The following is a 14889-nucleotide window of genomic DNA, read 5'->3' as shown; positions in this document are numbered from 1 at the left end:
ATGTGGTTTGAAACTTATAGAAAGAAATGTAACCCGGAGACTGTTTAAAACTATAGCTACGATCAAAATATGTGGCCTCAACATCATTTTAATTTGATATTGTACTATTTCAATGTTTACGGCCTTGCTCGGGATTGAAGTTGAAATTAAAAGTCATTTCTATCATTTCACTTTTTGCCTTTTTCCTAGAAAGGTATAGCAATCACTGCAAAAGCTAAAGGTATAGAAGTGCTCAAAAGGGCCGAATATCGTAAACCACTCGACTTAGTTCGACGAGCTGAGCATTTTCTGCATGTGTATGTGTAGGTGTGTGTGTAACGCTCTCCCAATCTCACTCGATGTTCTCAGAGATGGCTGAACCGATTTCAATGAAACTAATTGCAAATGAAAGGTCTAGTTGCCGTATAAGACCCTATTGAATTTTATTGTAACCTGATTTCTAGTTGAGAGGTTATGTATCAAAATGTAAAAATCACGAAACATCAATATCTCAAAAACTACACAATCTATTTGAACAAAATTGGTTTCAAATGAACGGGCTCACTAAAAAATTCTTAACTTTTGAATTTTATGAAGATTGAACATTGAACATTGGTTTAGAAGTTATGGAAAGAAACATGTTCTGGAGACTATTTAATCTCACTCATGTTTCTCAGAGATGGCTGGACCGATTCTCATAAAAGTGTCATATGGAAGGTCTTGTTGCCCCATAAGACCCTAATGATTTTTTTTTTGCAAAGGGATCTTTGTTATGTTTAAAAATGTGAAATCCAGCTATGAAAAGAAATATATTCCGAAGACTACTTGGACTCAATCACTTTTCTCAGAGATAGTTGACCCGATTCCCACGGAATTAGTATCAAATGAAAGGTCTAGCTGCCTCATAACACTCTATTGAATTTTGCTGTAATCGGACTGTAACTTCGTCTGTAATGTATCGAAATGTGACAATTACGAAACTACATTATCTTAGAAACTACACAACCGATTTGAACAATATTGATATCAGATGAACGGGCTTGTTAAGGGTTAACTGATGAATTATGATTGAACACGTGGTTTCAAAGTTTGGCCTTCCTTTACGTTACCTTTTCATTTGATTGTAACCAAACTTAAGCAACCGTTATGTTTCAATTTGTAAAACAACGAAAGTCTATTATCTCAAGTATTACACGACTTATTTGAACATAACTAGCGTCATACAAACGAGTCATCTCTCAAACTTACAAATAACAAACTTCATAACAATTTGAAATGCTGTTCAAAAGTTTTGGAAAGAAAAGAAATTCAAAGACTATTCAATACTATACCTGCTTTGATCAATATATATGGCCTCAACATGATTTAAATGTGGCATCGTACTATTTGAACGTTCCCGGTATCGCTCGTGATTAAATTGTTCGAAATTGAGAGTCATTTCTTTTATTTCGCTATTTTTTAAGCACTAACATTACGTCAAATTTCTTATTTTATACTTCAATTACAACATCAATATTTTAGAACTCAAAGAGTGAATATACCTTTATTGGATTTATGCATTCACGTAAATCTATTTTTACAAATAATAAGTTTGAGTGAGAAAGGCTGAGTCTGACCGCTAGGTGGATTAATTTAGATTTTTTAATTATTATATTCGGAAGGACCAAATTGTTATCTGCAACTGTGCAGAAGACACTATGCCAATCAAAGAAAACGTTTTAGCTTTAAAAATTGTTCGAATCACCAATAGAGCAGTCTAATTAGTTTCTAATTTTTCTGCTATTTTTTGAAAGAAAAGGGTATTTTCTTCGGAAAAAAAATATTGTCTACAACTTTGCCGAAGACAACACTACGATCACGAAACTGAGCAATTTTCATTGGCAGTGGTATTTATTATAACTCAATTGTAACCCTATTCATACGATTGAAATGATTTAATGTTGAAAATATTACTAAAAACATTTATTCTGCTCGGTGCAATAAGTAAAGTGACCCATAATTGTAGTGATGTTACGTTTTGCGGTGCACAATGGTGGGTCAGTCCATATTTTGGCTATTTTTATTACTTTTGCATGAAAATGCATCACGACCCAAAAAATAACTTACTATCAAGCTTTTACTTCAATAAAATATCTTTTGTGATGGATTTTGATGGTTTTATAAACAAAATGATCTTAAAGGCCAAAAGTGACCCATGGTTGTGTCTCTTGCTATGCAAGTACTATACTAAGTATCAGAACACATGAATAGATAGTGAAACATTCGTAGTTGATAACTTTTCGATTTTATATTCATTTGTCAACATTTAGGCAACACGTTGACTTGATATATATATATATATATATATATATATATATATATATATATATATATATATATATATATATATATATATATATATATATATATATATATATATATTTATATTTAAAACTAAGCGCTGATAAGCGAGAAAAATAGAAATCTAATACAGGTCGGACTCGATTATCCGGAATTTTAGACTCGATTATTTGGAATTTTATTTTGTAGCTTTCATTTTTAATTTTTATTCCGAAATTTCGCCCTTACCAACCCTTCTAAAATATTTGTTACCAAGTTCGAATAAAATAAAATTAATATCCAATTTATTTATTTTTTGCTTTTCAAGATTTTGCTAATTTTCGCATCAGTAATAATTTCTGGTTACGCCAGTGCATCGGGCATTCCAAGTAAAGTAAAATAAAAAAAAGAAATATTTATTTTATATCCGTTAAACACAAATTTGAATATATTTTCTATGATTCGATTATCCGGAAAACTCGATAATCCGGAATGATTTTTTTTTATGTTCCTGATAATCGAGTCCGGCCTGTAACGATGAACCACGACAGTCGAAAAGTTAAGAAACTGTATAGAACGCCGACAATTAAAAAAAACATCAAGCTCATACTGGCATGATATTACCTGTAGCCAATTTTAAACATCATTTAAACTTAGCATGCCCTGGGCCTGTTGACAATTGCAGTTTTCTACAACTGCTATTGTGTTAAACTAATATTAACATATTGTATTTTACAGAATATAAATTTATTTGACACAAAAAAACTGGACAAAAAAGTTTCCAGTTCAGTCGATCAAGTCTAAGTTTCTTGAAGCTTTAAGGACTGAGAAATCATCCCTTTTGAGAGTCAGTAGTCCCGGTCAACTACGTGAAACAAAAAAAATAGCAAATTCGATCAACTAATCACATATTTTTCATTCTGCAGCGAAGTTTGGCAAAATAACAACCACTTTTGCAAGATTTTATTTTTACAACGCACTTTATAATGTTTCAAAGCGAGATAGTTTATATTTTCATTTACATCTTATATATATATATATATATATATATATATATATATATATATATATATATATATATATATATATATATATATATATATATATATATATATATATATATATATATATATATATATATATATATATATATATATATATATATATATATATATATATATATATATATATATATATATATATATATATATATATATATATATATATATATATATATATATATGTATATTGTTTTTGCAGCTACGTAATTTATACAAAAACGATTTTTTTATTAATTTATCAATTTCCAAAATAAAATTAATCATAGCTTATCAGTGACTAGGAAACAACGTCTCACTCTTATTCTGGCAAAAAAAAAAGTATTTAGAGGAGTGCAGTAAAATTAAATTTTGATTTTCGCTGAAGACTAACCTGGCGAGTGCAATTGCACTAATTATTGAAATAGAAAAATCGAAGAAATCCGTTCTCCAGGATATCTAACATCCACCTTTTCCTGTATGCCACAAGAACAATACACAACACACTCGGATCAAATTCCATTTTAATCTAGCTTTGATCCGTTTAGAACTAGCTAGATTATCCACTACACTAATGAATTATAAACATCACACTTCTCTTCCATGAGTTTTACAATTTTATTCATCTGAATGTAGAAAAAATCAACACTGCTGCATTACAAACAACTTTGCACAAAAAAACACCACGCACTGTTGGCCAGCAGCCGAATAAACACCTTTAACACTTTAGAAACCGCCGCGACAGTCTAAACACACGGAAAAAATCTTTCACGGCGCCCCGAAATAATCCAACTTTTTATATTAACTTGAATAAAAATTAAAAATACATGTGGGCGCTACGTTTGCTACCGATGAGAATAAAGAAAGTTCAACACACACACCAATACAATAAATCGTGCATCTGTTTGCGCGACGGTTGCTATCGGTGAGAATAAGCTCCTGCGCCAAAGCGAGAAAGACAAAAAAAAACCGAAAGAATATCTCGGCGCCAAAAGAGAGAAAGACGAAAAAACAGAAATAGAGCGTCCAGCGCACACACCAATGCGAGAGATCGTGTATTTCGAGCGAATTTCGTTCAACCCGCATGAATTTTGAGAGAAGCGGGTCGGATGGTCCGAATCGCGTTCCATGAAATTCTGACTGGGCGTAATCACGAGCTCGATTTCAGCAGAAAGAGAAGTGTTTTTCGTTTGTCAACACAGTGTAACCGTTTGGTTACATGAATGGGGGGGATACTGATAAACGCCGCGATAAGCAGCCGTGCGGTCCATAACGTGCGCTGATAGGTGCGCTATGCTTACTCATTGTGTGGGAATAATCGAGTTTGATTAGCAAAAGTGGCCGAAAGATTGTCCCACGTGATGAGCGTCGCCGGTTCACTTTTTTCCCGTTTTCACTTCAAATTGATTGCACAGAGTATGAGATCTCAATAATGTTTCATGAGAGCATCGTATGATTTTTTCTTATCAGGGTATGGTTAAAAGAACCATAAAACCGTCTCATGAATTGTCGTATTTTTGCCTGAACTGGACAAGTCAATATTTGGCTGTTTAGTTATTCATAAACCATTCCACTTTTCGAACTTTGAATAATGTGTTTTTAAGGAGGTTATAGGTTATATTGTTCATTGCTTGCGCTAGCCATTATGCAAGAACACAAAATATACCCCATGTACTGTGATACCGGAGGGGTCGAACTTGATACTAACTATTTACATTCAAATGTACGAATTTCACATTATTGTGAAATAGAATTCATGAACGGTGAATTTTCTTCTTAAAAACTGGTGACCTTTTTTTAAATTTTTCAGGGTAAATATACTACAAACGTGAATACTTCTACTGTCATCGATGCACAAATCAGTTCAATCCGCAATATTCACTTTGTTAGCATTGCGCAATAATACCTACGTGCCGTACCACATGAGTGAACATGAGATTGGGTTTGATAGTGGCGGTAGTACCTAGCTGTTACAAAACTGAATGTCATTATTCGCTCCGGGATATGCGATTATCGCATTTCATTGCATTTTAAAAGTGAAGTCCATTTTTTGATGTTACTTCAGGAATTTTGTTTGAAAATTCAGATTAGATATTTTGAGGTGCACTGTAAAGTGAGCTAATCGTTGCGATTGGGGATTGCAACGATTTTTGGCGGAATTTGTTGATAAGGCCGATACAAGTTTTAATTTCATTTTATACAACATACAACATTCATGTCATTAGTTATCGACGGCGTTTCTACTCAGTTTATCAACAAACAAGTCCAGTGACAGAGATAGTGTCGTCAAACGGCAAGCTAAATAATTAATAATAATGATAAAGTGTTATTTTTCAACGTTCATTTGAATGCAAGTTACGAACATAGTAACTTGCATACAAATTTTCACGGTCAATTTTTTTCTTCTTGGTGTTATTTATTTCTCGCCCTCCTTGGCTTACTTTGATTACATGGACATGAAAGAAAATCGAAATTTGTATCAGTGTAATTTGGTTTGACATTTTTTCAAGCGTTTTTATATTAGTAAGCCGATGTTATTCATTCGACCTAAATTAGAGATCATCAGGACGCTTCAAAATCATTTTCAAAAGTTTATTCTGAATCCTCTTTCTGGTTGCACAACAACTTGTCCAGGTGGGGACTGCATATAACATTGTTGGTCTAAATATTTGTTTGTGAATTAACAGTTTATTCACAGACAAACAAACGTGGCACTCGATGACGATTCCATCGACCAGAAAAATAACGATTACAGTCATACCTCGATATAAACCTTTATGAGGCAGTGGCAACTATATTGCCACCAACGAAAAACAATTTTTTTTTGTTGCACCAAGAATTTTGTTTATAAATTGTGGTTAAACAAGGTCTTCTGGGGGTCTCTCGCAACACTCTAAATTCCTAAAACTGCTACGTCTTTGTTTTCTATACTAGATTACATTTTGTGAAATTGAAAATGAAACTGGCGAAAGTTGCGTCAGATTTCAAACGATTACAGAGAGCGAACGACTTAATGCATCTTAGTCATTTATATGTCGGTGGATAGATAAAATGTGTAACAATTGTTTGATATAATGTTTAACATAGTTGCTTTACTGCTTAAAGGTGAAAAAAGGTGAATAGTTCCAAGGTCAAACTTTCCCATACATTTCTTTCGCTATTGGATTGCTTCCCGAGCACGGATAACAACAACATGGACGGAATAAATTCCACTGCCTACATATTTTGACTCAACAAAGTGTTTTGTTCCGTTTGTCTTTCTCTAAGCTGCGTTGCCACGCCCTAATGGCAAAAATCTACGCTGAACTCGATACAAAAGACTGCGTGTAGGAAATTCAGTTTCAGTCTAGTTTGTCACACAATAGCGAGTGGAGTATAGCTGTTAGAGGTACGCGACATTGAGAAACGAGGGCTGCATACGAATCAACTTTTAGGCACTGCGGAGCATGTTATCTTTATTTTGAATGCGGCAGCAACAGTTACCATATTTTGCTGGCACAGCTACTGGAGGGCACAGCGGAGAGCAAATTTTATTATGCGCGTCCAAGCGAAATATTCAAAGCTACCGTTGGTGCGATCATCAGCGTTCTGCAGCATACGGGAAGATTATGGAATCGTTTCGGTTTTATTTTGCATACGGCAGCAACAGGCACCATCGTACGCTGCATGATATTTTGAGGGGAACAGCGGAGAGCAAATTTTATGCGCGGCCAACGAAAAATTCAATGCTATCGGTCGTGAAAATGAACTATCGGTCGTGTTGCGATCATCAGCGTTCTGTAGCACACATTTTGAGCTAAAGATTATGGAATCAGTTCTTTTCAGAACTATAAATGTTTGAAGATAAGAGTTATGAGAATTTTCACAACTGCTACTAGTTCATCTATTTCTCAATAATTTTTTTTTACAATAACGACCAGGGCGCACCAAAGATAAACAGTAGTGTTGCCTATGAATAGTTTATCACAGCAAGATATAACCCTCATTTCAAGAATTTTCACTGCTAAATTGAGCGATTTTCCGGTTTAATTGTTTCTTTGTGCCCACTCGAACACCGTTATCAGTCAAATATTAGTAACGAAAATTAGTTAACCTAAGAACCAGAGTGATTTTCGCATCGGGAAAGCAAAAACTTTCTTTCGATGCTTATGAAAATCACTCAGTAGTACCAAAGGTGTTTTGGTTTGTTTCTCTTTCTCTAAGCTGGGTGACCACGCCCCACAGTGCGTTGAATGTAGGGTAAGACGGGACAAAAATCAAAACTACACGATTTTGTCGATAAAACATGTTGGTGTAACAAGGAAAGTTGTTCGTTACCTTCAGAGCTACCAAATGCATAAAAGTCTTATGTGATACACTTAATCACAAAACTGTCCCAAACGCCAACGCACTCATCCTATACCAGAAACCGTTAATCTCTTTGTAAAAGTTGTACATTGTAACGAAAACTGCGGTTTCTAAGTTTTACTTACTTTTACATAATTGCAAAAGTGACTTATGCGCAATTATAACAAAAAAAAAGATTTTTTCAGGTATTCTTTTACGTATAATTTTTATTATTTTTTTGTATATTTAATCACCAGAGTAACAAACAATTTAAAATTCTTCATGATGCATATTATATTATCAAGTCAAGTTTTGGGTCATCTTTAGACGAATTGGAATAGTTGTTCGAAACGGTAGCAGCAAATACTAATTCTTTTGGGGAGTTATTTTCAACGAGCTCTGCAACTTGCCGTTTTTCAGTTCTGGGTGAGCAGCTTTCAAGAAGTTTCTGAGGACGCTCACGAGAAAAAATGTGGTTGTATTCATAATTATTATTCTCACCGAATCGAGGAAGAGCAAGCGGTGACTCCAACAAAATTTCATGCTTCTTCATAAAATACTTTTTTATTCTATTGCATTTCTCCCATTTCGAGTTCAATTTCGGACAATATACAGCAGAAAACTTGTGCAAATTTTCATAAACATGCTCAACTGTGTCTTCTGGTAGAGACAATAACGAAATAAACATGGTGTTCTTTTGCTTGCATTGCAGTTAAACCAGTTTACAAATATTTGCCGCTTCACGAGCGATCGGCATTGACATACGAAAAATAAAAAATCTCTCAAGGTTGCAGGAAGTTGCAGCTAATTTTTATATATTTTGTAGAGGACACTTCAAGCAAACTTTTGATGTATGTTTTAGAGAGGAACTCGGTGGAACTTTTTTTAAAACGCTAACGAAAGTTTGAGTTCGCGTTTTTTCAAGGATTAATACCTTCACCAACTCATGATACCGATTAATCATACACGCAATCGAAACCAAGTCTCTCTATCAATGAAATATATTGCACTAACCTTAATTGTTATTTTCCATTTTGTGTTATTGGAATACACGAAGTAATTAAGTTTTACCAAAGTTTAGAAAACGCGTGACAATTTAGCACTAAATGTGAAACTAATGATTGTCTGAACGCTAACACTTGCTATGCTTGTATTAGTATTTGTGATGCTTCCCAAAGCTCACCAATACTTGTTCACAACCCAAGGGATATCTGTGAACACTTCTGGGTACTTGGTGAATCCAAATAAAAAAGAAAGAAAAACGATTTTTGTCTATGGCTCAACGCACTGTGCGCCCTAGAAAATTTAGATTCAGTCTAGTTTGTCACACAATAGCGAGTGGAGTATAACTGTTAGAGGTACGCGACGTTGAGAAATGAGAGCTGCATACGAGTCATCTTCCATGCACTGTGGAACATGTTACCTTTATTTTGCATACGGCAGCAACAGTTACGCTGCAAAATATTTTTATATGGGAAATCCGTAGAAAAAAGAAGAAAACAGACAACGGAGAGCAAACTTTATTATGCGCGGTCAAGCAAAATATTCAATGCAACACTAGTGTAAAATTTTCATGCATTCATGCATCGTTAGTTTTACAATAACGACCATCAAATAAAAACGGTAGTGTTGCCTCTGGACAGTTTATCGCAGCATATAATATATACATTTAGTCCTGCGTCACCATTTCATACAACCGCTAGGGCTGTATACCTTGTAGTATTTTTATTTTCGTTACGTTATATCGAGTTACGTTATATCGAAGCAAATTTTTTTTCTTTTATTTATGCAAGAATGTTAATGGTTATTCAAAGATGAGCGAAAACTTATTTTCCATAACCTATCAGTATTTTTAAACCTTTCTTATGCCCATTCACAAATATTTTCAGAAGCAAAAAAAATTTTTTTTTCAATTGATACAAGATACAAAATGCGTGAAAACCTATTTCCCATCACCTATCAGTATTTTTAAACCGTTCTTATGCCCATTAAGGACAATTTACAACAAGCAAAGAAATTTTTTTTAATTGATGCCAGACTGTTGGTGGCTACTCACAGATGCGCGAAAACCTATTTTCCATCACCTATCAGTATTCTTAAACCTTTCTTATGCCTATTTAGAGAAAATTTCAACATGCAAAAAATTTTTTTTTAATTGATGCAAGACTGTGAATTTTTTGCTGAAGGATGCGTAAAAGCCTATTTCCCATCACCTTATAGTATTTTTAAACCTTCCTTGCCCATGCCCATTTTGAACAATTTTCGCATTTGTTTCATTGGTATCAAAACTTACTACAAACATTTTTTGAAGCAATTTATAGCCCAAAAACATTTGCTGTATCATTTATTTTCAATTTCAATACATTTTAAAAAATTACGTTATATCGAGGTAAAAGTTACGTTATATCGAGTTACGTTATAACGAGGTTGCTTTAGATCGAGGTTGCCTCATATCGAGGTATCACTGTAATTTGAAATTTCGCTTAGATGGCAACAATGCTGCTGGTGTCGCTATAAGCAAGCGTGTACATTCATTATTAAAGACAAAAACCGTCAGTAATACCGCTGGGGTTGATTAAAGCAAGTGTGCACACCCATTAGCAAAGACAAAATCCGTTTTACGAGAATAAGTTAGTAGGCAATAAACTTACAGGGTGGCGTATGAGTGTAACGTTTCGAATAAGGACGAAGATTTTTCAGGATTTTTCTTCGAAGAGGCACGTCTGTTTGTCTGTGGTTTATTTTTGTGACAAAGGCTAGAATTCCTGTTGATAAGAAAATATAAACGTTTTTTTATACTTTGATTGAATACTCCCAATGTGCTCCTTGAAAGTAAGATTTTTATCACAATTCAATTCTAAGTATTTAACTTGATTGGACCAATTTAAGATCGCATCGTTCATTTTAACAAAGTGGGTTTAGGAAATGAAACCTTTGGCTTATAAAGAAAAATAATTATTTGTATATATCTAGACTTCATTTTCAAAAATTGAATTCTCATTAATATGTGCTATTGTTCTATTAAGAGTTATTCTCTCAAAAAGTTCGCTCATGGGTAAGAGCAGGGGAAAAATGTACCAAGCGATGATAGTTTTTTTATGACATTCAAGAGCGTTCTTCTATAACACAAGTGGTATAGGCAGAATGAAATCAGCCAACACGACACGTTGTCGTCTACACTGTAAATAAATGGCACGATTACTTCAAGTATTTTTGCACTTGACTCAATTCGTCACGTCGCACTGCAAATTGATGTGGTTTTAGTGTTGATTTCACAATGATTAATACTTCGAATGAAATGATTTCGCGTTGAAAACTGTTTAATGGAAATCACCATCAGTTTATAATGAATATCTCTTGTATTTGCACCACTGTTTAAATCAATTGAGTTACAGCTGTCATTCCAATTGACAAACGTAAAAAACATAAAATGAAACATGAATAGTGACGGTGGCAAACGACGCAATCAGCACATTTATCCAGCAATTTATTTGAGCGTAAGTTTTATTGAATCTTTGATATTAAAATAACAATAAAAAGATCCTGAAATCGATTGCTCCGATACAGAGATTGTCTTGTTTCGAAATTAACATCTAAAACACAAAAAAACTGAAAAATCTAATTTGGAAACAAATCTTTTGAATTTATTATGATTAGCTGATCATTTCCAAATGGCCGATGTTTCGTATCTCATACATAAGCATATCAACAAAGATGAACATAACTACAGAAAATAAAGTGATTTGCTGTCGGTTTCATAGTTATTTGCACTAATATATTTCGAAATGTGAGGCAAGTAGTGCGAATTCACCAGTAAATCACTTTACTTCGACGTGATTTTTTTTTACAGTGTAGATCCCCATGCACGAATGTTTTTTCTTTCTTTATTTCCATGTCATGATGGTATAACATTCAGTACACGATACACACATCCTTCAGTACACAGCCGCTCTATTGCCGAGTTGCTTTTCTTTACACGAAGGCTGTTGATAAGTTGTCGAGTAGTCTGTATTTTACAGCCTTTCATAAAAGCGGTTAGCATTTGATGAAATTTTACGTAGTAGAGTGTGATTTTTGGAGATAAGGTCGTGAAATTTGTGATGTTGCAGACCAGATACCGTTCGCGATTGAGAAGGTTCTTTACAGTAGCGCGGTGCTGCCAGGAAGGTACAAGATTTTCGCGGTAGTGTTGATTAACTCCTGGCAGCTTGAAAACTTATTATCTAATTTATCAAATTTTACTGACAGTTACCCAAAAAACGGTTCAAAATGGAAAAAAATAGGACAGTTAAATATGGCCGAAAAAACGATACTGTCCCGTTCAAAACGGTACGTCTGTTAAGCCTCATTTCGTGGAAAAACACGCACACCCAAAGCAAAAAAATCTTACCAAAAATTCAAGAAGCTTATAGAGAGTCTCTTGATGGAGATATAGGAAGTTCCATCATGTTGCATTCGTGGCTTTTCTTTCTAGTTTCTTCCCAGTACCTCTACCAAAAAAATATTTTCGTGTGGGTTTTGATCAGACTTTCGTGATACTTCGTTTTTTAATCAAAATCATGAACAATTAAAAACTACTGAGCAAGTTGTTTAACCTTTTGTTCAGGGGCGACTCGTGGCTGTTGGACCTACCTGTTCAACTAGAAATTCTGAAAATCAGAGTTTGGGAAAGTAATCACAATTTTATCCGCGAATAAAAGCAAGTAATTCCTTTGTTACTTTGAGACAAACTAAAACTCAAAAATAAGAAAATAAGACGTGAATTTGGATTTCAGATCATTTTTTGCCTGACGTTCCCATGTGCATTGCACAGGTTGCACTTATGGACGAGTCGCCCCTGCTTTTGTTCATTCGGTAGAAAAATGCGATCACCATCTTTAAAGACTGGAATAGATTTTGAAGGTTTTTTAAGAACCTTTAAAAATAATTCCAGAAGGGTTTCATAAAATGATTTTCGTTGTTCAACTTCTCTCACAAAATTTTCATTTTACAAGAGAGTGAATCTTTGTTAGATTTATATTTATTTATTTGTTTAAATTAATTTAACTGACAAAAGTCTGATTAAATGCTGTGCGGTCAAAATTAAAAAATCGAGGTATATTTTAGTCTTCGTTGAAACATAAGTGATAGTTCTTAAAACTCGAATAAATTTTTCACAACAGAGAAGGTGCGAATACAGACAGTTTGTTGCACCCAAATGTAGTACGATGGAAGTTTCGTTGCAGTAATCCAGAAGAGCGAAGAGTTCGTTGTGAGGCCCGAAATAATAATGAATAGAGACAGCATTCTTGGCGAGTCGATTTCGTTATTAATTATCTTGGCGATAAATACAGCTTGATGGATTTTCCGAGTAGACGACAGCAATCAAGATGCGGCGGAAGATTTATGGGATTTCGCAAAGGTAGTGCTCTTCGCGCAAATCGTAGAAATCTTCTCTGCACACCTTCGATGCGTAAATCCACACTAGCTGATGGGGGCACCAAATTAAATAAATATTCTCGATCAGAGGCCGTACCAACGAGCAATAAAGCGTGTCAAGGCAGTAGGGATTTTTGAAATTTCGAGCAATTTTTGTGATAAATCCAAGTCGACGTGAAGCTTTCGAGTGAATAGCCGAGCGACACTGATTAAAAGGTGAGCTTAGTATCATGTAGGACACCAAGGTCGTTGAATTGGTCTGATTTTTTAAGGGTATGCCTATCGATTCGGTAACTGGAAACTATTGGACTGCTTCTTCGGTAAGAGTCATAACTTGACATTTAGAAGCACTACGGACAAGTCTATTTCCGTATTTCCTCGATACCAATCAACAAACGTATCCAACAATGCTTGTAAACGTTTGCAGATATCAACAGATTGAAGTACTAAATTTAATATCAGATCATCAGCATACTTTAATTTGCGGCCGGCTCTAAGTGACAAGACGATGTCGTTAAAAAAAACAAAGGCCCCAAATTGCTACCCTGAGGACCACTGGAGAAGTTGGGGAACTGGGACGAAAAACAGGTACCAATCTGCACACGAGGAGTTATATCGCACAAATGAGAACTAAGCCATTAATAGTAATTTTCGAGAAACGCCAAACCGTTCAAGTTTTCGCAAAAGTAGTGTTTTCATTTCGAATTCAAGAAGCTCTAAAAACGTTTATGACTTCTGCGTAAATCAGTCCTGTCAAGGCAGGTATTGACATCTCCGTATGTTCTTCAAAAGTATAAGAAGTTGAGGGTCTAAATTGATATATTAAATATTTCAATTGATCTTATTAATTGAATACAGAACTAGTGAATTTGAAACAGTTTAAGAAATTGACAGTATTATTTGAGGTCATAGCTGAATTTCAATTTCAGTTGTAAATTTTATACCTACTTGAACTGCCTCGTACATCGAGTTAGAGGTCAACAAAGCGTACAATAAATGCAGCATGGATTGTTCAAATTTTACCTGAAAGGACACTAGCATATGAACAGCTCAGTGATGCCTGAACAGAATCAGTGTAATCACAGGTGTGGTCCTCAGGCTCAAACTGAAAAATATGGAAAATTATAGCTTTTCAACTATTTCTGTAAAATTACTTATTCCAAAAAAATCGTCTCTTCATATTTTTTCTGGCTAATGCCAAAATGATTCGGATTTAAACGAATGTAGTCTTGAGATTCTCAGCCCTGTCATACTGTGCCTACGCCAAACTACGTTGCCCACTAATGCGTTCCTCACAACTTATCTTATCATCATGTGAGCACGCAAAACGTTCCTGTCTCCTGCGCGAGTCGCTCCACACCACCACCAGCAAACGGACGTCAACAGCAGGAATTCCCTTGTGTCGTGTGCCCGCGGACTTCACAATATTGACGACCTTGCGCACGCTGATTGCTCACGGGAGGCTCGTTGTGTAGATGAGTGTACAGAATCGCTCGCTTTTTTTCCTCTTCCACTCGAATAGAATCACTTGTGGTCGCGCATTTTTTTTTCCTCATCTATGTGGTCGCGCATGTAATTTATACCTCTGACGGCTGATAAGATGGGCCTACATCCTAACCAGTATAATAATAAATACCACCGGCGTTAGCAGCACCGCTAGCCAGCAGTCGCAGCAGAGATAATCGGTATAGGACTTGGCTATGGCTTTTCCTGGAAGTTTCCTGTTTTTTGCGCTTTTATTCTTTGTTATTGCACTCGAAAGATAATCCATTCAAGAGACAGCTTTGGGTCAAGCCAAGCTAGATTACAT

The 14889-nt window shown here is 34.9% G+C and overlaps 1 protein-coding gene across 1 annotated transcript in view; it reads left to right on the top strand.

The window, feature by feature from the left end:
• The window catches only part of LOC129722057 (oxidative stress-induced growth inhibitor 2-like), a 70835-nt gene that overhangs the window by 42865 nt on the left and 13081 nt on the right, over positions 1 to 14889 (top strand). The window lies entirely within an intron of this gene.

The sequence above is a fragment of the Wyeomyia smithii genome, chromosome 2 (assembly GCF_029784165.1).
Source record: "Wyeomyia smithii strain HCP4-BCI-WySm-NY-G18 chromosome 2, ASM2978416v1, whole genome shotgun sequence".
NCBI lineage: Eukaryota > Metazoa > Arthropoda > Insecta > Diptera > Culicidae > Wyeomyia > Wyeomyia smithii.
This window is presented reverse-complemented; position numbering and strand designations above follow the sequence as displayed.